Source organism: Monodelphis domestica, chromosome 1 (genome assembly GCF_027887165.1).
Source record: "Monodelphis domestica isolate mMonDom1 chromosome 1, mMonDom1.pri, whole genome shotgun sequence".
Lineage (NCBI taxonomy): Eukaryota > Metazoa > Chordata > Mammalia > Didelphimorphia > Didelphidae > Monodelphis > Monodelphis domestica.
The window spans coordinates 62,358,607-62,378,618 of NC_077227.1; the positions used below are offsets into that span (position 1 = coordinate 62,358,607).

Below are 20,012 nucleotides of genomic sequence, written 5' to 3' on the forward strand. Positions count from 1 at the left end.
TTTGTGTAGCCAGAAGACAATAGCAATTGATGGGAGTTCTAATGAAGTGAGTGACTAGGAGGAAGGTTGTACCCTTGGAGCAAAAGGGAAGTCTGGAAGAGGAAAGGGTTGGGGTGAGGGTGGGGGTCATATAATTCATTCTATTTCAGACATATTGATTTTCAATTATTTATAAGACATCCAGTCCAATAGGTAGTTGGTAAGGTAAAAGTAGGTGAGTAGGTAGTAGAATGGTTAGAGTTCTGGGTCTGGATTCAAGAAGACTCTTCTTGAGTTCAAATCTGGCCTCCAACACTTACTGGCTGTGTGACCCTGGGTAAATCATTTAACCTTGCTTGCCTCAGTTTCCTGATCTGTAAATTGATCTGGAGAAGGAAATGGCAAACTACTATACTTTAAATGATGTCATAAAGAGTCAGACAGGATTGAGGGCAACTGAACAAACAATAAAATGTAAGAGTACAGGTCAGAAAAAATTGGACCTGGATAAAGAGATCTGGGAAACTGATAGTATTATGTTGGCTACCCACAACCTCAAATTTCACCCCACTCCAAAATATAGCTCCATTTAGTTTAATCATTCAAGAAAGATTTCTCCTTAGATAGTGAGCTCATAAAAGTTATACCCACAAAAAGCTATAAAAAGTCATAAAAGTTGTTCAAGCAAGGCCTAGAGGACCATATGAAGAAATTCATCCCCTCATTGAATATTTGCTATGTGCAAATCTTTGCGCAAGGCACCATCAAGGGCAAAAACATAATCAAACAGCATCTATTCCTCAGAATAGTTTAATAAGGGAGATAAGGGGGCAGCTGGGTAGCTCAGTGGATTGAGAGCCAGGCCTAGAGATGAGAGATCCTAGGTTCAAATCTGGCCTCAGACACTTCCTAGCTGTGTGACCCTGGGCAAGTCACTTGACCCCCATTGCCTAGCCCTTACCACTCTTCTGCCTTGGAGCCAATACCCAGTATTGATTCCAAGATGGAAGGTGAAGGTTCAAAAAAAAAATAAGGGAGATAAAACATCTAGAAAGTCAATCAATGAGCTTTTATTGAATGCTTTCTATCTACTGGACACCATGCTAAGTGCTGGGGATACAAAGAAAACAGTGAATCATCATTTGCTCTAGAGGAGCTTCTATCCTAATAGGAGAAAGAGCAGATACATATATGGATTTGTAAGCAAGGCCAAAGGAGAGATAGGGGCAGTAAGGATTGCAGAAATTCAACACAGAGAGAAAGAACATAGTAGACTGGAATCATCAAGGAAGGATTCAGGGGGAAGGTGGGACTTGGGTTCTGTAGGGATTCAATTTATGGTTGAAGTAATTATAAGAGAATGCTCTATAAGGAACATTATAAATATAAGAAAGGTCTATAAGGAAAAATGAATGGGGTTCAGAAAAGCATTCCAAACAGGGAAACTGTTCCCAAAAAGCAAGGAAGGAGGAATAGGTAAGGACAGTTTGGAGGATGTTGGGTAGAACCATTGGACAAGATTTGGCTCTCTGCACCGACCCACCTAGCCCCTCTGCCAATCAATGTTACCAGTCCCTGTGTTCATCCTAATTGGTCATAGTCCTGATTGGTGCATTCAAATATAACAAGACCCTGTTTACTTTGGATTGGTGCATTTGTCCATGGCGCCATCTCTCTTTATCTAATTCAGTTTACAACCCCATCTATCCTAATATCCCTTCCTGCCCACCTCGCCCCCTTTCCACTATCATCCAGAACAAACCTTTACAGTTCTGAGAAGAGCTGGTTGCCTGAGACTAAGGACTGACAGTGGCCTCACTCCTCGGAACCAGGACCCATATTGAGTGAGATGGTGGGGTAGAGGCATATCCTAGATAGCCATGGTCCCCTGGAGAGGCTCATACACTAATGAGGAATCTAGTGCTTAAACAACTGAGTTTGAGAATCCACGCTAAGACACAGCAAAATACCTGGGGATGTGCCTGGGGACTGGCGTTTATTAGTCTCAAAAACAACCATTGGGATAATCTCAGGCTCTACACCCACAGAAAAATTAGACCCTATGAGGATAGAGGGAGCAGCTGGTACAGAGAGGAAAGAGAATTAGGCTTTATTCCCTGAAGACAGGGTGGGTCCACGAAGCTGCCTTTATTTTTATACTTTCAGATCTCTCCTTCCTTGCTTTCTCCTCTCTGTGTGTCTGTCTGTACGGTTTTTGTTTCTATGTCACTTTCATCTCACAGTTCTTCATTGATAATTGACTAAAGTTCACTCACATATATCTTGGGTGTCTTTCTCTTGCCCTTTGGGTAACAGGAAATGTTTATTCTTTTGAGATTTTAAAATGATATAAACATATAATTTATAATAAAAATGATGTCAAAATATACTATATTATCATGTAGTGTTATTGGATAAATGCTCGTTCTGAAAAGTTGGCTTTTTGTTTTTTTGAGGAGCTTAGAAATCTGTTTGTCTAACTAATCAGTGTTTCCAATTACACAGTTTCTTCATTGCTATATAGTATATTTTTTTAAACTCTTACCTTTTACCTTAGAATCAATACTGTGTATTCTTGCGCCAGCCTTCAATTAGCCATAATATCTTTAAGCTGAAGGTTTGTGCTTAAAGTCAGGAAGACTTGAGTTCGGTTCTTGTTTTAGATATTACCTGTGTGACCCTGGACAAGTCAGTTAAGCTGTATCAGTCCCAGTTTCTTCATCTGTAAAATAGGAATACTAATAGCACCTACCATAAAGGATTATTATTTATATTATTATATATAATAATATTATATATTATTTTTATTGTTATATTATATTATATATTATTATTTATATTATTATATTATATTTATTATATATTATTATTATATTATATATTATAATATATTATTATTAAAAGGATTATTATAAGAATCAAATGAGGCAACATGTAAAAAACCTTGCAAACCTTAAGGCATTATATACATACTGGCTAGTAGTGGTGGTGGTAGTAGTGGTTTACTAAAAGCTATTTCAGGGGGCAGCTGGGTAGCTTAGTGGATTGAAAGCCAGACCTAGAGATGGGAGGTCCTAGGTTCAAATTTGGCCTCAGACACTTCCCAGCTGTGTGACCCTGGGCAAGTCACTTAACCCCCATTGCCTAGCCCTTACCACTCTTCTGCCTTGGAGTCTGCCTTGGACTCCAAGGCAGAAGGTAAGGGTTTAAAAAAATAAAAAAGCTATTTCATAAGAGTATTATACAGATTTAATTTAATTAATGAAGATTAATATTATGAGGATTTAATGAGGACATGAAAGCTTTGCAAAACCTTAAAACTGTTATCATTCATAGTAAGAATGTGAGTATTGATATGATTCATATCAGCAGTATGTTGACTCTCTGGTCATTGGACATTTTGAGGACCAAATAATAAATTCACATTTATAAAGATCTACAAACTGCATGAATTCTTGGCATCTCTAGCTACCCTCGTCACAGAAGTAAAAATGGAGCTGATGAGGCTGAGGACTAGTGAGGATTTCTTTTGCTTTGATGAGTTGCCAAGACCATGATCCTCACCTTGAGGCCATCCTACCACTGATGAGCCTTGGTCAGCCTTTGGCTGGGACCATTCTTGAAGCCTTTCTAGTTTGGTGGGAACAACCAGAATTTACATTCTGCCACCCAAGCTGTGTTGCTGCTGTGCCATGCCAAGATGATGCATCAAAGTAGGCCCAGAGGAGGCTTTACCCTCTCAGTGGAAAATTATATCATATTGGGAATTTTCTGTACATAGCATACATAGTAGAAAAAGCTTTATGCTTTGAGTCTGAGACTCTAAATTCAGATTTGGACTCTAATCCTTACTAGAAATTAGAAAAGAAAAAGTGTATTTAGAGATGGAAGAGAGACCTTAGAGATCATTCTTGTCCAAGTTGCTCATTTTACAGATGAAAAAACTGAGGCTCCTAAAGAAGGGATGGTATGGCCAGTATCACACAGATTCTACTTCCCAGGCTCTCTTTTCCCAGTACTCTTGGTTACCTTCCATGATCCTTTCCTTAGCTCTTCTGAGGGCTGAACAGTAAGGATTTCCCCCAGGATGCTCCCCATCTCCCTCTTCTTTCTTCTGTTCCTCCTTCCTTAATTCTACACCCATACCCTGAATGGCTCTGGAAGCAGACTCAGAATAACCCTGAGAGTGAGCCTCAAAGAAATTTAAGGATCCAAGAAGCAATTTGAAGGTTATCTGCCAAGCCTTATACAATAGTCCTCCAAGGGGTCTATGAGCTCTAATGGGAGGAAAATCCAAATTGTCTCCTTCTCTCCATTCCCTCCCTACTCCTGGAGAGGGTAAGTAATTTAATCTGGGTTATTATACTTGTAGTATTATCACACAAAACTTATTTCCATATTGGTCATTGTTTTAAGAGAATATTCATATAAAACTCAAACCTCAAAATAAAAAACAAAAATAAACTAAAGTGAAAAATAGTACGCTTTGATCTGCATGTAGCTCCAACAATTCTCTCTTTGATGGATAGCAGTCCTTGTCATAAATTCTTCAGAACTGTGCTGGGTCATTGTATTGCTGAGAGTAGTGAAGTCTTTCATAGATGATCAATCCACAATATTGCTGTTACTGTGTACAGTGTTTTCCTGGTTCTGCTCATTTCACTCTGCATCAGTTCATGGAGGTCTTTCCAGCTCTTTCTGAAATCATTTTGTTCATTATTTCTTATAGCCCAGTAGTACTTCATCACTATCATATATCATGATTTATTCAGCCATTTCCCAGTTGTTTTGGATCCTTGAAAAAAAAATGCCTTTTTTCCCCCCAGGCAATTGTTGTTAGTTGTTTTTTTTCTTTAACCCTTATCATTCATCTTAGAATCAATAATGTGGGAGCAACTGGGTGGCTCAACTGATTGAGAAGCAAACCTGGGTTCAAATGTGAATTTAAACACTTCCTAGCTGTATGACCCTGGGCAAGTCAATCTCCCTTGCCACTTAACCCTTATTGCTCTTCTACTTTGGAACTGTATTGATTCTTTGTTTTTCCTTAAACTCTTACCTTCCATTTTAGAATCAATATGTATTGGTTGTAAGGCTAGCTGCTCCCAATAACTGTTTTTTATTGTAAACATATTGTTCTGAAAAGGTATTTCAAAAAGCTTTACCAGACTACCAAAAGTGTCCGTGAGACAAAGGTTAGGAACCCCTGCTCTAAACCCGTTACAAGTGGAGATATGGGTGAGAATATGTATCTTCTAGACTTTGAGGGTGAAAGGACATCAAACTACGGATGGAGATGGTGAGATCCACCCAATACTGGCAATTGAGTCTTGCTTGAAGCTCTCCTTAAAAAACGAATTGTACATAAGAGAAGTTCACCATTTTGTATGGAAGCCCTTTTCCTGTTCTCTTTGTATATGGAAATTTTGAGTTTATAGATGATTTTCAAGTTTGTAATTTTAAAAAAATGTTGCTTGGGGATTATGTTTCTCATTCCAGCGCTTGTGGCATGTTAAACGTAGGAGAAAGCCTCAGCGAAAGAAGTTAGGTGACAAAGTAGATAGAGCCTGGGACCTGGAATCTGGTCTCAAATGTGTACTAGCTGTGTGACCCTGAGGAAGTCACTTTACCTGTTTGCCTCAGTTTTCTCATCTGTAAAATGAGAAAAATAGTAGCAGGACTCTTTGTGAGAATCAATGAGATCCTCTGTAAAAAAATGCTCAGCATATTATCTGGTACCTAGTAAACCCTATATAAATGTTAGCTGTTATTAAAGGGATGTGATTTTTGTGCAGCACCTTCAAGCCATACTGAAGCCTCCTTCATAGAGATCACAGTGAAGTTGGTCCCTGGGAAAGCAGGCAGGCTGATATAATTTTCAGGGAGCTGAAGAGAGCTACAGATAGATGTAAAAGGATGCATCAAGAGCTAATAGGGTAAAAAGGAATGGAGACCATTAGTTGGTAAGCAGAACCCTCATGACTCAGGAAGTGGGGACTTTCCATCTGCTGGGAGCTGAAGAAAACTGCCAACAGATAGACAATTAAGAAACCATCCAGAACTGTGACCAGAGACTTCAGTTTCAAAAGTATTCTGAAAAGCCCAACTAAATCCAAAAATGGAACATGATTGTAAATGAAAGTGGCCTGTAGATGGGTATTGACATTTCCCCTAGGCTCTGTGGCCCCCCCATTTGACTTTCTTCATTATATTAAATATATTATATTAGAATTATCATTATATATTATATAACATTGTTATATTAAAATTATATAATAATATACTTATTGTTATATTAAATAGGACCCCTATTTAACTTTCTTCTAGCCTGTAAATAAAATAGTTCATTCATTGAACCTTAGCATTTAGGGCTTGTAAAGGAAGTTGGTGACAAAGAAAATCTCTCAGATTACCACCTTGGAGTGATGGGGCAAGGCAGTGAGAAGTCCCCTTAAGTGTATCCAGGTCCTTAAGAATGTTTGAGAGCCTCTGATCTAATAGAAATTATCATGATGTATTATTTTTTCCATTGTTCTCCAAGCTGAATTCTCTTCTAGATTGTTTTAGGATTGATCTAGTCCAGGAGTACCAAACTCAAATAGAAATGGTAGCCATTAAACCATATATAAGGAGCCCTGTGGGCTGCCTCTTGACTTAGAAAACCACATATTAGCATTATCTATGTTTTATTTCATTTTTATTTCTTTGGTTAAATATTTCCCAATTACATTTCAATCTGGTTTGGCAAAAGTCAATAGTGTTGTGCATTGGCATATGGGTAGAATATTTAACATCTCTGATCTCATTAGTAGAGGCAGAAGATGAAATATTGAGTCCAGTTTGGCTGGAACACAGAGTATGTGCAAGAAGACAGATCTTATACTTAGGCTAATAGGGTGCCTCAGAAAGGCTTTTGAGCCAAGAGTCATCTAATATAACCTGTCTCTTGGTGAAATTATTTTGGTAACTGTTGCAGGGATTGGAAAAAGGAGAATTTAAAAGGAAGGGGGGCCAGTTAGGAATTAGGAAACTGTGACAGTACTCCAGTTGAGGTGTTGTGGAATCTGAAACTAGAATGCTAGTCATGTAACTGGAGAAAAGGGGAGAGAGGGAAGATTCAAGGAGGTAGAATAACCAGATTTTAAAATGATTGGGTTATTCTGATAGGGAATTTAGCTGTTGACTAGTTCTGTTGTTCCCTGAGGTAAGCATTGCCAAAAGGTAAGTACTTTTCCCCCAGTGCAAAGGTTCTCTAAATTCTCTTTCCAGTCTAGGGTCTTTTGATTGTTAAGTAAAACAATGTGGGCCACCCCTTCTCTAAACTGTGTCTCCCAAATATTTAAACCCCATTTCCCCTGTCCTAGGACACCACGATGCCATGAGGTACCCCAGATTATAACCTTCTGCCTCATTTAAAGACTTTATCATGACTAATTTGGTGGGTTTGTTTATTCAGATTGACATGGGATAGGAGGAGGGAAGTGATGTGGATGCCTTGATGGGCATCTTGTATAATTGATTCACCAGTGCCAGTTCAATTAGACTCTAAGCTTCTTAGGGACGGGTGCCATTTCTTTTTTTGCCTAGCACAGGGCTGGGCACCTAACAAGATGCTTGCCATTCTAAGGGAGTTAAAGACTGCAGACAATTCACAGTAACAGGCTGCCCTCAAAAATCTGAGGACATGACAATGTAATCTTATATAATCTAACTATGAGTCATGCCACATTGTTTTGGAAATAATGTTCACATTTCTGGGAGGAATCCTTATCTGTGACAGCCCCTAAGAAAGTATCTTTCTGCTGGTGACCTGTCTAGTCTTACAGCCTCTGGAATGGCTTCTTGGGAAGGTAGACTCAGCTCTCTGCATGAACATTTAAGCTTGGGATTTGTCTCAGGTCCTCCTTGTCTCCTTACTCACTCATCTCTCAAAAATGCTGCCCAGCCCAGAAAGATTTGTCTTTGGGCTGTTTCCATGCTCTGAGACATGCTCTGGGAGTTGGGGGGAGCCAGAACAAGCTGTTATTCTAAAACCCTTCAAGGGCAAGGCCAAGTGGGAGAGATTGTGGAAGGGAAGGCAGCACAGTCCAGACTTGGAGGCTGCAGGACTCTCAGCTTTCCAAGGCCACCTCCCTGTGGTTTGGAGGGTTGGCACTGGTGGCCCCATTCCAGGAACACTAAGCTTCTTTCCACTTACACAAAGTCCATACTTGAAGCTCACTGGCGCTCTGCTGCTTGGGTACCAGCAGTACTTTGCTAATAGGAACAAGGTAGGATTTGATTAAAAGGCAACTCCTCCCTCAAATATCTTCCCCTTCCTGGACCTCCGGGCGAAGCCTGGAATTCCAGCAAGTCCAACACTTGGGACTTCTAAGGAGCCTTTCTTTAACATCCAAATCTCTACAGGGTGGAATCACAAAGTAACCAGTTCACATCAGATTCTTAATCTCGGATTTCTGGACTCTTGGGAGGGGGCGGAGATCGAGTCTGAGATCCACAGGAGCAGATTTGAGGGCAGCTCTGCTGCTTGGAAGATTGAGAGCCAGATTTAGAAAGGAAGGTTCGAATAGGACTTCGGGCACTTCCTAGCTACCTGACCCTGGGCAAGTCACTTAAGCTCCTTTGCCTAGCCCTCAACACTTTTCTGCCTAGGAACCAGTACCCTGTATTGATCCAAAAACATGTTTTTTTTTTTTAAAAGGGCAGAATGAAAAAAGCAGGGGGAGGGGTACGCTGAGGAATTGGGGGGCAGGGACCCAGGCTTGTCCTACCCCATTCCCCAAATTTTAAAGTAAGAAACAGCGGTAGAAACCTGTACACGGTCCCCTTCCCTTCCGGAGTAACCCCTCGATGGAGGCAGGGAAGAAAACGAAGCCCTCTGCCCAGTGGCTGAACACCTCCCCTCCCCCTGCCCCCCCAGACCAGGAACACCTCACAGATGAGGGCGGGGCTTCTTATTTCTCTCAAACTTTGCTGTTTCCTTTTTGGGGCATAGAGCGCCTTCACCTAGTGTAACCCGTGAGATTTGGGAGAGTCATTTCCCCACACTGGGTCTGTGTCTATCTGTAAACGGCAGGGGGTAGTTTAGGATTTAGGTTAAGGACCTCTGCCCCACCGGGGTCGGGAATCCTGACCCTCACTGCCTGGCGGGCCTTCAGACCTCAAGCAAAGATTGGGGGCTGTCCGTTCCGCACTTCCCCATCCCCTCCCACCGTGTTTTCCGCCCCTTAGGGGCGGGGCGGGCTCCTGGGGCCCCGGGCACCTCCCTTCTCCGCCCCGCCCGGAGGAGGGCCCGGAGGCTGGGGACCGAGCCAGACGAGGAACTCGAAGGCATCAGTTCGGGAGACAGCTTACGTTGTGCTACAAGGGAAGTGTGCTGGGCTGGGCAGGTAAGGAGCACCCCCCCCCCCCCAGCCTTTTTCCGCACTGCCCTCTACTTCCTTGTTCTTTCACCTCCTTCCTCTTAGACCTCTGTCCCTGCCCCCTAGGGGCATTTGGTGTTTGGGTGGGTGGGCGGGGGTCTGTGTCCCCTTTGTAGGGTACTACTACGAATGGGGGGGGGCCTTCCCTTCCATCTCCTGCCGCTGTAAAATTGGGGTGAGAGGGGGTAGTTTCTTCTCCTTCCCCCCTTTCCAGGTACATCCAAGGTTAAGTCCCCCAAGACTAGAGATCATGGGACTCTGGGGTCCCGCTCCCCTCCCCCTCCCCCCGTCCTCTGTCCCAGATCGCCAGACCTATGCCGTAACTTCCTTCTTTAAAAAAAGACCGAAGGGAGTCCGGCAGCAGCTGGATCTGCCCTGGCCCAGGAGGAGTATCTCCGCCTCCGTGCCCTGCCAGGGTTGGCCGGGCCCTGCCACTTCTGCTTTCCCCGCCCGTGCCGGACGGACGCCCTCTTCTTGCGCTCCGGCTCGGACTGTCCAGCCCCCGGGGCCTCGGAACTGCCCGGCCGCGGTGCTCCCAGGCCGGGTTTTTCCACGGGCATCCTCGGCTTGCCGCGTCTGCCAAGGTGTTAAAGGGTAGATCTTTAAAGGCGCAGTACTCCGGCTCGGGCCCCGCCAAACGCCTGGCGTGGCCTCTGGCGGAAGCGAAGGGATTAAAGCCCCCGGCACTTTCTTTTGGGGCGTTTGTGCGGTGGGGGTGTTGCGGGTGAGGTAGAGCTTTTCGTCTCGGCCCCACCCCCAAGGCACTGGAGAGACGGAGGCGTTTTAGGGCCGGGGGACGTCGTGAACCCAACTGGAACTGGATTTACCCCTTGCCCCACCGAGCTCACTGGCGCCCCCCCTGGTGGGTTTCTGAACTCCATCCAATGAACCGACGTGACCAGAAAGGTGAAAAACGAGTCTCCCTGACGGTATCTTCTGAGATGCGGGAGGGCGGGGGAGGACTTGGGATACTTATGGACCACATTGATTCGGAAGGTACGAAGAAAAGTGAGCGAAACAGCTAAAAAAAAAAAAGAATTTCCGTTTTCTTTGCCTCCCGCCAGGGTCGCGGGGAGACTAGCAGGGCTCCAAGTTTTTGCGAGCTGGCCATAGTTGGGCCTTTACTTGCTATGAACTCTTTAGATTCGGGAAACAGTTTCTAATCCCCCCTGGTTTCCCCACCGGATCCTCCCATTTGAAGGGAAAAACAGATGATTATTATTAGATTTTTTATTATTAGATTATTAGATTATTCTTTGGGGGAGGGGTGGGGGTGTATATAGTTGTCGGGATGGCGGGGAGAACCCCCTAAGAGCGGCTCCGAGCCACTGGGAGCAACTGGGTTTCCTGAGAGGAAGAATTACTTAACACCTGTTCTAGGCCGCCAGCTGCTCGCACTTGAACGTTTACGGTCAGAAAGTGGCCAAGGTTCAAGGTAGCCGGGAACAGTTGGGTTTCTATGGTTTCTCTCTGTCCTCCTAACCACGTTTATCTAGAACTATCAGATCATAAAGGAGAGCTGGAGGGAAGCAGAGAGGCTCTATCTTGGCCCTGGATCGGGAAAGGGGAAAGCTTTGGTTATTCTCCCTCCCCCGGGTTAACTGGTGGCCCGAGGGGGGTGGGGGGAGGGGGCGCTCGGGTCCGAAAGTTTTTATTGTGTTTCAATTGTGTTCGACTTAATGACCCCTTTGGGGATAATAATAGCATCCACCTCTGAGCATTTATGTAGATCCATTGAAAGAGTCGTTGTAAAGAGCTTGGAAAGCCCGGCTCTAGGAACACAATCGCTGATGGAAAGGATACCGATATTGATTTATTTTAAGGATATTTTGTTTTACCAATTGCCTGTAATCGCAATTTTCTCCCAAGTTTTCTGAAATGATGAGATTTTATTGGATTTCCTTCCTGGAGAGGATAAGCAATTTGAACTGGGTTCTGTGTGTAGGTGTGTGTTAAAGAGATGGAATGAAAGCTTAGAAAATGGAAGAGGCTGAGTTTCCTTCTTTGTTTCTCCAGGGTTTAGGACAGTGCCTGGTATACAGCAGGTGTTAATGTGTGCTTGTCCATTCATTCAGAGCCTCGCCACTCTAGTTCAAGACCTTCATTTCCCCCAGCCTAAACTATTAGAACCCCTTCTCTGGCCATGTCTCCAGGGTCTCCTTTCTTGGGATTGGGCAGATTGGACACCTTCCCCCAGGCTGGTCCCAAACTTCTCTTTGAGCCTCATTTTTTTTTAAACCCTTAACTTCCGTCTTGGATTGGCTCCAAGGCAGAAGTGCGATAATGGGGGTCAAGTGACTTGCCCAGGGTCACACAGCTAGGAAGTGGCTGAGGTCATATTTGAACCTAGGACCTCCCATCTCTAGGCCTGACTCTGAATCCACTGAGCTACCCAGCTGCCCCCTGAGCCTCATTTCTTTTTTCTTTTTTTTTAACCCCTACCTTCCATCTTGGAGACAATACTGTGTATTGGCTCCAAGGCAGAAGAGTGATATGGGCTAGGCAGTGGGGGTCAAGTGACTTGCCCAGGGTCACACAGCTGGGAAGTGTCTGAGGCTAGATTTGAGCTCCCCAGCTCCCCCCTGAACCTCATTTCTCATCACTCCCCTTTGATGCTGTCTACATTGGACCAAACTGGACTGTTTCCTGAATTCTGCATTGGGCTTTACAGCCCTGCCCAGGCCCCTTGATTCTTCTTTTCCTTTCCAAATCCTTCTCTCCTTTCAAGGTTTAACTCCTCCATCCAACTTGCCTATGAACCTTTTAGCTAAAAGTGTTTATTTTGCATTTCTCTTTTGCTCCCTACCTTGTCATCAGACTGCATAAGTGGTATGTCTACCCCTTCTACTCCACCCCTCATTTAAAATTCCTTGAGTAGGCAGGACTCTTTTTTACATTTATATCCTCTAACTTGCATATCATAGGAGTTTAATATCTGTTGGATTTCTGTGACTAGCCAAAGGCCATCGAGGGTGTAAGTAACAAAGCCAAGATTTGAACCCAGATCCTCCTAAGAATTCTTTTCACTGGGGGGCAGCTGGGTGGCTCCCTGGATGGAGAGCCAGGCCTAGAGATGGGAGGTCCTAGGTTCAAATCTGGCCTCAGACACTTCCCAGCTGTGTGACCCTGGGCAAGTCACTTGACCCCCATTGCCTAGCCCTTACCACTCTTCTGCCTTGGAGCCAATACACAGTATTGATTCCAAGATGGAAGGTAAGGGTTTAAAAAAAATGAAATAATTTTTTTCCACTGGACTCGCTGCCAGCCAAATCCTCCTCCAGCCTTGTGTCCTTTTCTTCTTTCCACCATCTGCAGGTCTCAAATGGGGATTGTATTCTGTTTGATAGAACATTGAGTAGTGAAGAGAGACTCCCAGATGGGGATGCTGAAGGGCTTTGGGGCAGGGCCTGGGGAGTGGGAAGAAGAAAGGGCTTTGGGGCCTTGTGGAGGGAGTGGGGAGGACAGCCAGTATTTGAAGGATGGATGGGCCAAGGATGGGGGACTCATTCCTGGGGGAGATAGATTTTGTGTTGCCCGTAATCAGGGCATTTCAGCCCAGCCAGCCTCCTTGGTGGTCCAGGGTTCTGAGCTTAAATTGGAAGGATAAAACGAGGCTGCCCAAGTTGGGCGTCTGGTCTTTTAATGGTCCGCCATGTTGTGAGTTTCTTTTCCCACCTGAGCCCGGGGATCCTCTTCCCCTTTGTCCCTCGGGCTCGGGTAGCCGATTGGGTCAGAATGAGAAGCAGATCTGGGAGGCGAACAGATTCCACTAGTGGGAACTGCAAATGGTGGAAAGAAAGGGAGAGGCCCCTGTTTGAATTCAGCTCTGCAAGTCTTTATTGAATGTATCCACCTACATATATAAACACCCTCCTTTGCTGGGGGGTGGAGAGTGGGAGATGGAGACAACTTGGTCTAGGGACCTTGGAAGACTGGAATTCAAAACCTGCCCCAGACATTTCCCAGCTGTGTGACCTCCCTCCTTCAACCTCATCTGTAAAATGGGGCTGATAGCATCTACTCTGTAGTCTGGGGGATCAAATGAGATAATATGCATAAAGAGCTTTGCAAAGTTTTAAGGTATCCCAAAAGGACAGTTTAAAAGTGTAATATAAACTTTACTTGATAGAAATATATTAAAGTAATATATTAGGTGATATGTGTTGTATTAATATATTTTATATAATATTTCATTATATAATTAATATATTACTGTATTGTGTAACAGTCATAATATTCATAGGCTATATGATCTTTAAATATATCATATTTAATATAATTTATTTAATACAATAATTTAGTATATACTTTATTATTAAGTACTTAAGCTATGAAATCATAAAACTGTGCCAAGACTTTTGGGGCACCGTGCATAAATATTAAATTATTATTCATTATAGATGGTAAGAGAAGGTCATCCCTGCTCTCAAGGAGCCTGGCCAGTGAACTCCGAGAGTGCTCAGGGGTTTTCAGAGGGGTTTTTTTTTCTCTCTTTTTCTTAAATCCTTACTCTCTGCCTTGGTAACAGCTCTGAAGATAGAGGGTCACAGAGCTAGCAAGGGTCTAAAGCCAGATTTGAACCTGGGTCGGCCCTTCTATAGGCCTGACTCTCCATTGCGCCACTTGGCTGCCTCCCTAAACTTCTTTCTTTTTATTCTTTTTTTTTAAGCCTTACCTTCTGTCTTGGAATTGATCTTAATTATCGGTTCTAAGGCAGAAGAGCAGTAAGGGCTAGGCAGTGGGGAGGAAGTGACTTGCCCAGGGTCACCCAGCTGGGAAGTGTCTGAGGCCACCAGGTCTCCGGGCCTGGTTCTATCAGCTGCCCCCCAGACGGGGCTTTCTTGGGAAGTCATGTGATGTGGCTGGGTCACAAGATCTGGTTCCAGACCCCGCCTCTCCTTCCCCAGTTTTGTGAGCCTGGCAAGGCCCCAGGTTACAGGTCAGCGACCTCCCCTTGGGAACCTCCAAGCCCAGCACCTGCATTCCTGAAGGGATTGGAGCCTCCTGTATGAGGTGGGTGGTCCAGGGGAGGCCTTGTGCTTACGGGCCCCACCACAGGGTGCCAGAGGCAGAGGGGAGGCAGCGCTGGTTCTAGAGTGAGGGGGGTGAAGGGCGGGGGCAGAGGGCGCCTCTAGTCAGAGGCTGCTAGGGGGAGCCAGAAATGAGGTCTGCTGAAGGAGAAGGCCCGACCAACCTTAGAGCCACCCATGGGGGAAGAGGGAGGGCAGCCAGGCTTAGACACAGGAGGTCTGGGGTTCAAAAGTGGGGCGCCTCAGAACCAAAACTCGGGGTCGATGCAGGGCAGAAATCAGGCTCTTATTTTTAAAAGGGATCCTAGTAGGTGAGGCTGCTGCTGAAGGTCATGCCCACCCCAATGGGGGAATGGGGTTGTCTTTGCTGCTGCTGTTGGTGCTGTAATGCCCATGCAGGGAGGCTGGTGCTCATGCTCTCTGCCGCTCCTCCACGTTGCCCGTGGGCTTGGGGGCTGGACCTGGGCAGTGTTTCTCCCAGGAGCCTCAGGGTGGAGCGTTGAAGTCAGCTCCAGGGGGCACACTGCCTGGGGGAGAGGTGCCGCTTCGCCCCCTTCGTGGTCTTTATCAGGCCCCTGGGACACCCCTTTCTGTCTCCCGAGTCCCCCCTCCCAGGATGGGCTGCCCCTCTAGGGAACTCTGAAGCCTGCTGGGAAAGCGGAGATGGCTGATCTTGCCTGGAGAAAGAGTTCCGCCGAGGGGAAATTGTCATCCCCCGCCTGACACCCCCCCCCCCCATGGCCTTCCTCCAGGGAGGGGTGGTCTTGCGCCCTTGTGTGGTGGTTGGGGGGGGGGGACTGGATGACCCTGGAACGGAGATTCTCTGGGAATGGGAAGATGGCCCGTTGGATTTTAGTCCTTATACTTAGCATTAAGAGGGAGGCATGGAAGACAGTAGTTCTAGCCTTCAAGGAGTTGACAATAGTTTTAGGGAAATTTGTTGTTCCGGCGTTTTTAAGTAGCGTGTGACTCTTCATGGTTTTCTTGCCCAAGATGCCAGACGGGTTGGCCTTTTCCAGCTCATTTTACAGATGAGAAAACCGAGGCAGAATTACGTGACTTGCCCAGGGTCACCCCGCTAGGAAAGCTATCTCAGGCTAGATTTGAACTCATTAAAAGTCTTTTTTTTTTTTAACCTTACCTTCTGTGTCAGAATCAATACTAAGTATTGGTTCCAAGGCAGAACAGTAAGAACCAGTCTAGGCAATTGGGGTGAAGTGGCTTGGCACTCTATCCCCTGTGCCTCTTGTTAAGGAAATAAAGTACTTCAACCAATCATATATACCAGAATCCTTCTATAACTTTGGGAGATGGGCCGACTGAATAATCCACAAGCATTTAATGAGCGTCACCCCATGCTGGGCCCAGAGCAAGGTGCCAAAGATAGACAAAGATCAAACTGTCCCACCCTCAGGGCACTTGCATGCTTTCAGGGAGACCACTCCTACAGGAATTAGGGACAGGCACCCCTTCCGTTGGGGGGGGGGTTTGCAGGACTCCGGGATCTGGAAAATACACGTAAAATTTCTTGGCCCCCCTTTTATGCCAGGAAAGGAAATCTGAATTTTTTTTCTTTTATGGGGCATTTTACATGAAAAGAAATTGAGTATATTTGTGGTATTAAATGCTGAAATGGGTTGATATTATTCTACCCTGCTACACCTATTCTGTGTTTCTAAGCTTTTTCTGTGTAGCTTCCACAAAGCTACATAAACATTCTCATTTAATTTCTTGTGCCATCCTGAGATACGTTGAAACTGCAGTGGGGAAAGTTGTGATGTGAAAGGGATATCTATAAGGAAGAGACAGCCCAGTGCCAACCGTCAGGTCCTTCCAGCTCTGGACCCCCCCCCCTTCCCCCCCCCCCCCCCCCAGCACTAGTACTCTACCCTGGTGTGCTCCCAGCACCCAGACTGGAGGAGGAGGAGGAGGAGGAGGAGGAGGAGGGTCTCATGTGTGCTTGTTTTGGCCTTCAGGGAAGGGCTCCTGCTTTAGTTGGGCTTTGAAGGGTCTGTAGGTTGGTCAGACTAGACTGTGACTGACAAGGAAGTCAGTGGTGTAGACTGAACCGGGGAAGGGTTGGCCAGAAAACCTGGTGGGTCACAACAAGCATTGGTTAGCTCAGTCTAGAGAAAGTACACCCATTCTGTTTTCAAGGAATTTCCTTTTTATTGAGGAAGACAACCTGCATTTATAGGCAAAATAGAAAGTGGTTATGAGGTCATGATCCTCAGGCCTACTTGTCTGTAACTGCAAATCTGGGGCCCAAAGCCAGCTTCCTCGTGAGTTCTGAGGCCAGTAGAAACATCTGCAATCTTATCAGTGTTGTGGGGTGCAGAGGTGAACCCCTGGGGTTCCGGCCCAAAGCCAGCTTCCTCCGTGAGTTCTGAGGTCAGTAGAAACATCTGGAATCGTATCAGTGTTGTGGGGTGCAGAGGTGAACCCCTGGGGTTCAGGCCCAAAGCCAGCTTCCTCCGTGAGTTCTGAGGTCAGTAGAAACATCTGGAATCGTATCAGTGTTGTGGGGTGCAGAGGTGAACCCCTGGGGTTCGGGCCCAAAGCCAGCTTCCTCCGTGAGTTCTGAGGTCAGTAGAAACATCTGGAATCGTATCAGTGTTGTGGGGTACAGAGGTGAACCCCTGGGGTTCGGGAAGGACACCTTTTGCAAGAATGCAAGATTGAAACTTAGCTTAAAAATAAAGAAATGTATTCATTTGGAAGGTACTGTTGAATCTGTCCAGGAGGGCAGCATAGGTGGAAGCCTGCCTCCTGGGTGGAATAGCATGGATTGATTGAAAAGCTGTCCTCCAGAGGATGTCCATTCTGGGGGTTTTATACTCTTTACAAAAGTGCGGGAGGCGGGACTCTGGAGTGGTATGTACTGGAGCTAGGGGTGGGGTGGGGGTGGTTTGCCTCAAGACAGAGGGGTGGCCCTGGAGTGATTTGGGGGACCGATGATGAGGTGGGTCTTTGTTCATCTCAAATCCATGGGACAATCAAAGGAGGCTAATCCTCAGGATCAGATGTTTTGGGTCGGGAGCCACTAGGGCGTAAGGGAGCAAAGGAATTTCCTGAGTTTCTGGGAGTACAAAGCCCATGCCATCAGGACTCTGCCTCTCTGCCATCCCATGACCCTTGGCCTCCTCGGGTTGGGATCTGGGGGGCTGAGTCTGAAGCTGGCCTTGAGTCCCCGAGTAAAGAGAAGGCTTCCCAAGAGTGTAGTTAATGGAACGAATTCTTTGTTTAGTTTTAGTTGCCCATCCCTGACGTTGACCGGTGACTAACGGCTCCGACCCACGAGGGCAGAGATGCTCGTTTTTCAGTGGATCATACGCTGTGTGTAAATAGACCAGAATTCTTCCGAGGATGGCACGGCCACTTGGAAGTTCTTGGTCTGACGGGGTCACGCGCTGGGTCAGAACCCTTTCAGAGGACTTGCAGGGCTGAAGCCCGCAGGATCTGGATGTCGTGCGTGCCCTTTCGGGCCCTGACATCGGTTAACAAAAACACTTTATACCTGCGAGGGCGAAGTCATAGAACAAAGGTATTGACTGGGAAAAAACAGGCAACTATTAAATAGCCAGAAAAACCTTTGATTAAGGAAAGGGGGTTCGGGGCTAGAGTTCCGAATGACCCCTGGGAGAGCCGGCGGAGGAGCCATTAAAGTGGGAAGCTTCAATTCCTTTCTGGGGGACCGTGGGGGCTGAGGGTGAGCGGGGTAGTTGACTGGCTTTCCTGAGAGGGGCCGATGCTTTACAGTGGACGCCAAAGGGGAAGAGCCAGCCCAGGGCTGGCCGCCTAGTAAGGGACTTTGGCCTAAGAGAAACCTGGGACAAAAGAGATACTCAGCACGGGATTAGCCCTCCCCACCTAACGGACTTCATTGTTAGTCTCCCAGCAGTCATTTTAGGCGCCTTTGAAGTCAAGGTCCATCTTTCGCATTTGTCCCCATAACCAGCCCTTACCACTCTTCTGACTTGGGCACAAGACGCAGTATTGATTTTTAAGACGGAAAGGAAAGGTTTTAACAAGTAAAATGGGTGAATTTATTAAAATAGTGTATTTTCGCTACGTGTGATCTGTCTCGGACAAGTGCAGCGGGCGTCTGAGACAGACTTCTGCACTGGCATGGCGTCTCCCTTGCGCCCAGCAGAGGGCCCGGCACAGAGCTGGCGCTTCCTGCACACTCCCCAGTTTGGGGGTGAACGCCTGGGCCTGGAACGGGGCGAAGAGGCAGCTGAAGGCGGGCCTCCTCCGCCAGCAGAGCCCCGGCAAGGTGGCCAGCCTGGAGCGGGGCTGAGGCCTGGTGGAGGAAGGACGGCCCCAGGATCATGGGCCCGCCTGGAGGATGCGGCTGATGACTGGGGGAAACCCTGGAGGAGGGCCCAGGCTCTGCCCGGTTCGGCTAGGCCGGGCCTCCGTGGGCCCCATGGAGGATGCCCCACCGTACAGGCCGGGAGCGGCGCTGGCACTGCCTCCAAGGCCCACGGCATGGCCGCTCTTAGGTCGCGGGGTTGAGGCTCCAAGCGGTTGTGGGGAGGGTCAGTCCGAGCCTCTGACCGCACCAGTGCTGTGCTTGGGGGGGTTCTTGCAGAGATCCTGCAGTGATTTGCCATTTCCTTCTCCGGGGGTAATGGCAGACCGAGGAGACTTGGCCAAGTGTCCCGGGGCTGGATTTGAACTCAGGTTTTCCTGACTGGCTGTCTCAGCCTTCTGGCTGAACTTCCATCCTCCACCCTCTGCTTTCCCAGATTAGACCACCAAAGTGGTTTTGCACTTCAAATTCCTGACATTTGTATAGGCAGCCCCCCTCCCCCATGATCCCCGAGACACCCCTGGGAGGCTGGTGGTGTTATCTCCACATCCCTGTGAGGAAAGTGACGCCCCCAAGGCTAGTAACTAGTCAGATCCTGCCTGGAGACCCTCATGGGGGGGGGGGGTCTTGGCCGCCTCCTGGCCTGCAGCGCCCTCCCACCTCGCACCCCTGGCTCCAGTCTCTTCCAGCTTTTGAACACCACCTGTGGTTTTGGAAGGATTTCACCTGAGCTTCCCGCGTCTGGGTTTTGAAAGGGCTCTGGTGTATGTGTCTAGAAGACGCCGACAGAACTGCTAAAGTAACCAGGAGAGGGAGAGGCCCAGCGCCCCAAACTCCACAGGGCCTACTCCCCGGGCCCAGGAGAAGGTGTCTCACTGGGGGCTTCCTCCGAGGAACCCTGGAACTTGGGGCCTGGGGCTGGGGAAGGAGGCTGGATGGGCCTGTCCAGGGCCTCATCCCACTCCCCCCAGAGGCCGATGCTTGCGCAGATGCACCAGGGAAAGATCCGGCCCTACCAGGACGAAGGGGCACTTCCCAGTGGCCTCAGGTCTGCTAGTTCCATCCAGCTAGTTTCAAGGTACCTTGAGATCTGCCATTCACTCTGAAAGGGCCAAGTCTGAGAGCTCCCAGGACAGACTGGGGGTCTCCAGATTTCCAGCTGACAACTCGAGCCTCGACTCCCTCCCCTCCATGTCCAAGAGGGCCAGGGAGACCCCAGGCTGCCCAGCCACCACCTGCCTGCAGTGTGACCTTGGGCAAGTCAGC

At 47.1% G+C, this 20,012-nt stretch overlaps 1 protein-coding gene across 2 annotated transcripts in view; it reads left to right on the plus strand.

Moving 5' to 3' along the window:
• Nucleotides 1–9,233: 9,233 nt before the first annotated feature.
• The window catches only part of ANXA11 (annexin A11), a 33,551-nt gene continuing 22,772 nt past the window's right edge, over nucleotides 9,234–20,012 (plus strand). The window contains exon 1 of one of the 2 annotated variants that reach the window (XM_056799849.1): nucleotides 9,234–9,368. The gene's annotated coding sequence lies outside the window, so the exon portion shown is untranslated. Of the gene's footprint in view, nucleotides 9,369–9,737; nucleotides 10,308–20,012 lie in introns of those variants that run through there. The other variant, XM_056799851.1, reaches the window with a different exon arrangement.